General features: G+C 41.9%; 1 long non-coding RNA gene across 1 annotated transcript; it reads left to right on the forward strand.

The window, feature by feature from the left end:
* The first annotated feature begins 3,003 nt into the window (after positions 1 to 3,003).
* Positions 3,004 to 5,323, forward strand: LOC149424104 (uncharacterized). The gene is made up of 3 exons (XR_016302098.1): positions 3,004 to 3,309; positions 3,407 to 3,501; positions 5,113 to 5,323. It is a non-coding gene; the product is annotated as an uncharacterized LOC149424104 (long non-coding RNA).
* Positions 5,324 to 5,598: the final 275 nt, after the last annotated feature.

A 5,598-nucleotide genomic window follows, 5' to 3' on the forward strand; every position in this document is an offset into this window, starting at 1 on the left:
TATCAGCAAGAGACAAGGCCGGGAGGACCGCACTGAACATAGCCTTGGAGAATGGAAATCTCAATATTGTAAAGCAAATTATGGAAAATTTGGAGAGTTGTTCGTACGAGTCACAACTTCAACTTATGCTTGCTACTTCCTTGGATATTAAGGGCGACAGAGATTCCAACTTCTTTAACGAATATTATTCAAATTCACAGCCGTCAACTAGTTTAAACAAAGCCTTAATAAGAAGTGAGCACATCAAAAATCAAATAATTCCATTTACGGCAGCAGTGAGAGAGGATGACTACACGAGTGTTAAAAACATTTTAGGTGGCATGGAAAGTGACAGTGAGCGAACTCACTTATTGATTGCCATTGATAGTCAGGGTGATACTGCCATCAATCTCGCAGCAAGTAAAAAAGATCATATGTTTTTCAAATTATTTGCTAAGCAAGAAGTTTGTATGTCATTTGATAAATTTGAACTAAATCCCTTACATTGTGCAGCAAGAGAAGGACATGTTAGTATTGTGAAATATTTACTAAATCAATCGAAAGATACCTATGACAGCATAAAAACAATTGACAATGATAATCATCCTAATGAAGAGGCAACCACATTTCAAAACACTGGATTGAATAAATTATTTTTTTCTATAAAATCAAATAATGGTTCAACCGCTCTTCACTTGGCTGCGCAAGGAGGGCATTATGATGTAGTGAGGGAACTGTTAGAGAATGGAGCAGACATCCACACAAGGAATAATGACGGTTGGACTGCATTAATGGTAGCTACAAGTGATGAACGTCAGAATGTTGTTGAACTCCTTCTGCTAAAAGGAGCAGATGTCCATACAAGAGATAAAGAGGGCTGGACTGCAATGATGGCAGCTGCATGTCAAGGACAGTCTGTTGAACTTCTACTGTCAAACGGAGCAGACATTCACGTAAGAGATGATGACGGCTGGAACGCAATAATGTTAGCTGCATGTGGAGGACATCTAGAGGCTGTAGAACTCCTATTGTTAAATGGAGCTGATTTGACATATCAGAATATAGATGGTTTCTCTGCGCTTTATCTAGCGGCTGCTAATGGTCACTATCCCACAGTGCGCACACTGTTGGAGAAAGGAGCAGACATCCACATAAGGGATAACGATGGCAGGACTTCATTAACGGCAGCTGCACGTGAAGGACATCTAAAGATTGTTGAACTCCTACTGCAAAATGGAGCTGCTGTGAACTCTCAGGCGGATGACAGTTGCTCTGCTCTTTCCTTTGCGGTACTAAATGGTCACCATGCCATCGTGCGGAAACTGTTGGATGAAGGAGCAGACATTCACACAAAAGATAACAATGGCTGGACTGCATTAATGACAGCATCACATAAAGGACATCCAGAGATCATCGAACTCCTTTTGTTAAACGGAGCAGATATTCACACAAGTAATAATGATGGTTGGAATGCATTAATGGCAGCTGCAAATAAAGGACATCTACAAGTTGTTGAACTCCTTCTGTTAAACGGAGCTGATTTAAACTATCAGAAAGTGGATGGTAACACTGCTCTTTTCATTGCAGTTATTAATGGCCACCTTGCCACAATACACAAACTGTTGGAGAAAGGAGCAAACATTAACGCAAGGTGTAATAACGGCTGGACTGCATTAATGCAAGCTGCAAGTCAAGGAAATCTAGAGGTCGTGGAACTCCTTATCTTGAATGGAGCTGATTCAAACTCTCTGCAAGTAAATAGTTACTCAACTCTTCTCCTCGCGGCTCTTAATGGTCACCTTGCCATAGTACACAAACTCTTGGAGAGTGGAGCAGACATCCGCGCGAGGAGTGATGATGGCTGGGCTGCATTAAACTGTGCTGCAGGTTACGGACATCTAGAGATTACCAAACTGCTACTGTTGAATGGAGCTGATTTAAACTCCCGGGATCATGATGGTGACACTGCTTTTCTCCAGGCGGCTGCTAATGGTCACGCTGAGATAGTGGAACTCCTGCTGCAGCGTGGTGTTGATGTCAACTCTCAGCGTAATGATGGCAGAACAGCCTTGTCATGGGCAGCTCTCAAAGGACATGTGAATGTTGTGGAGGTCCTTTTGAAGCACAATGCCGATGTCTCCTGTCAGGACAAGGATGGGCAGACGTCTCTCTCCTGGGCAGAAGAAAAGGGACACCAAGAGGTGGTTGATCTTCTTCGCAGCCACCAGAAAGCCAACCCGATGAAGTGAGTACCCTATCCTACAATATTATACCACCATTTCGTGACAAGTCGTTAAGGGCAGTGCACTATGCACTGCCACCAGCCCTCCATTACATTCTAAACTGTGACGGACTAAAATAAACACAAGCAATAATAACTTTTTTTAAATATGTACTTAAAACAAAAGCTTTGTGAAACCTTTATAAATATTAGAACCAACTACGTTAGATCAATATAAAAGTATTTTTAAAGTTTAAAATATACTTGGTGAAATAATAAAACTTTCAGATTTGTACTAAAGAAATATAGTGAGTTGTTCTCTAATAGATTAACATATAAAAAAAACTATACATTATTACCTTATTAATAAGTAATGAGAGTCAAAAGTGCTGTCTTCTTGTCAGATGCAGTGCCTGCCGGCTGAACACTGAACAATAATGTACGGACGCTCCCTGCCAGATCTGTCCTGCAGAGGGTCTAATGGAATATGATCAAGGGATATAACTCTGATCCAAATTTGAAACCGAAGAAAAGACACGGAAATTTCTATGGTTATTTTGTGACGTCATCATAGCCCTTGGCTATCTACCAATGAAAACCCGTTGTGGTTTGATCTTTCACTCTCTCCACCATAAGACCTGTGTAACAGAGAGAGAGAGGCTACCCGCTGAACGTCCCCGGAAACGACGCCAGTGCCATTTCCATTGCCATTGAGGTATCGAAGTGTTGAAGTTCGCCATTGTTTTGATTGTTGTCCAGACATGTGTCGTGAAAGTATATATTTTGAATTATTTGCTGAAATTTCTCCCGATAAAGTTAATAAGCCGTGTTGTGTAAAAGGCTGTACTGTAGACATTCTTCTCAACATAAATATTCAACCCACGGAAACTTTGAGAAGAGTAGCTTGTAAAAGTGAATCAATGGTCATGGCGAATTATCAGATGACGTGAATACATTCAGTATTAGCGAGATATGCATCAGTTTGTGGCTCCCATTTCTCGATCTGAAGCAAATGGAAAATAAAAAATAAAATCGGACCCATAATTGTAACGAAAGTACTCGATTCCATAATTGTAACAAAATACAGGATCCTGCATTGAATTTCTCAGGTAAAAAAATCAACATAAACATTCAATGACAATCTTATCTCGTGAAAATAAAACATAAATCTTTGTGATGTATTAATAATTTCTGGTAATTTCCTAGGACTATTGCAGACTACTTGTGAGCACATAATCTGATAAAATCCCATGCCAGGATCCACCACCTTTAGGACGATGTATTCAGAGCAACGCAAAATGGTTAGTAGAATAAAAGGCTTGTTATTTTATCTGTAATTCATCAAAAATGTCACCGGCCAAATGTCTGTGTTTAAAAACTGTTATGAATCGATCAATTGAAACGAAAATATGGGCACAACCAACAAACATCCCGAAGGTCGCGGGTTCGAACCCGGCGTGCGCAAATAAATTTTATTTGATTGATTTGTGTTATTTCACAATTAATTAATTAAAATAATATAAAGTATATTTGCGGCACGTTCCAGAGTGGAAGATACTACCAGTATCGCCCTGGTGTAAGACCACCATTCAGAATTGAAACGTTGCTCCAAATGGCTTTATCCGTGTTTAGTGACTAGATCTGAATAGCCAGGTACTTCCCCACCTTCCTCTTTCCCTTCCCCAATTACCTTCAGCCTCACAACATCCCCCAATCGGGGATGCCTTAGTCTCACTGGCTCCAGACGGGAGCAGTTGGGACTCTTGTGAGGTATTCACTATAAAAATAAAAAAAAAACAAACAAATTAATCCACTGCTTTAATGTTTTCAAGAAGAGTGGGAATGAGTTGATTGAATTAACGTTGATTGGAATGAACCAGAAAATACAAATTCTGCTGCCGATCTCGAGACTTAAAAAGGTTTTGAGTTCTCAGTAAGTGACATATAGACACGACATTACAAACAAAAATGTAGGAAAAAAAATAATATATCTGTAGCATCAAGAAGAATCTAGATTAATTCATTTATAATAAGCAGCTCGACGCTACTTAGGTACGTACTTGCAGGTACGTATTTGCAGCCGAAATCAAAACAAAGCAACCTACCTGCTTCAAGTATCTACCGGCGACAATACGTCGCAGTCCGTCTGGCACATTACGAGAACTCGCCAGAAGGTTCGAGTCTACCGCCTAGGCATAATTGCCGCACCGCCGAAACTTCGCGAAAGGCCCAGACCGAGCGAGTGGCTTCGATTTAGTTGCCATTCAGCTACTTACTGTTGCCACCGGCCGAACAGTATAAATAAGCCCGACGCAGCGAGTCAGGCAGTCAGTCATCAATCTGCCACCAGTGGATAAATCTCACGAGTGATAATCCGCGCGCCTTTGCGCGAAGGACAATAAGCCCGGCTTCGCACGTACACATCACGGACTCCATCGGGACATCATCCTAGCGACTCGGCCACGTCCCTGGCCAGCGCTACAACGGATTACAGAGCCCTGGTTCCAGCGTCTCTGACCAGCGCTTCATCCACGCATCATGACCACCACGAGGACACGCAGCATCCTCACTGTTCTACGCAGCTCCCGCTCAACCGCCAACAAGGTCCGCCGCACCTTCGGCCTTTCCCGTCAGCACTGGAGTATTGATTTCCCAGATCGCCAGTGCCTGACAGTCATCGAGTCCCGGTCACCAGCGCCCGGCGTCGACTCACTGACCCGCGCTTGACCAGCACATCACCGCAGCGTCCGGAGAATACATCTGTCCTACGTCCACTCTCGTCACGGCTACCTGACTCATCAATAAACACAGTGACCTTCACGACACGCCTTTTATTTTGTGCCTCTCACTTGATCCCCAAATATTTTTGCTAAAAGGATTTTAGTGTTTCATGCTTAATAAATAATTTCTAGGCAGGGTGCTACGGTCATCCAATTTTCTCCGAGGAAAGCGACTACCCCGCAGTATTCAACAGAAGATAGCCCAATGCAGTACGCAGCAGGACTTCAGCTCCTCTCGTCTTCCCGCCTTTACTCCTGAGGAAGTCAAGTGCGTCAAGGGGACCTACGACTTCTTCGGACTACTACACTACACCAGCTCATTATGTACCCTTGTTCCTGCTATGATTGTGCGTATTGGACCGTAATTATATCATGCAACTTATAATTCCATCATTCTAATACATTAATGATTTAACCTATTGAATACCTATAATTTATTGTCTTGCCGAAATAATAATACTTAACATGTAACTGAGTTTTTAATTTTTCTGTTACAAGCAGAGAAATATCAAAATTCGATGTTTCAAAACGTTTGACTTTTTATTTTTAAAATATTTTAGGCTAATGAATGGGGTAGGCTCCGAATGGGAATGATATTGTCTATGGTCGCGCCTTTTT

This window comes from Hesperophylax consimilis, chromosome 4 (genome assembly GCF_061612785.1).
Source record: "Hesperophylax consimilis isolate HC1 chromosome 4, BYU_Hcon_1.0, whole genome shotgun sequence".
NCBI lineage: Eukaryota > Metazoa > Arthropoda > Insecta > Trichoptera > Limnephilidae > Hesperophylax > Hesperophylax consimilis.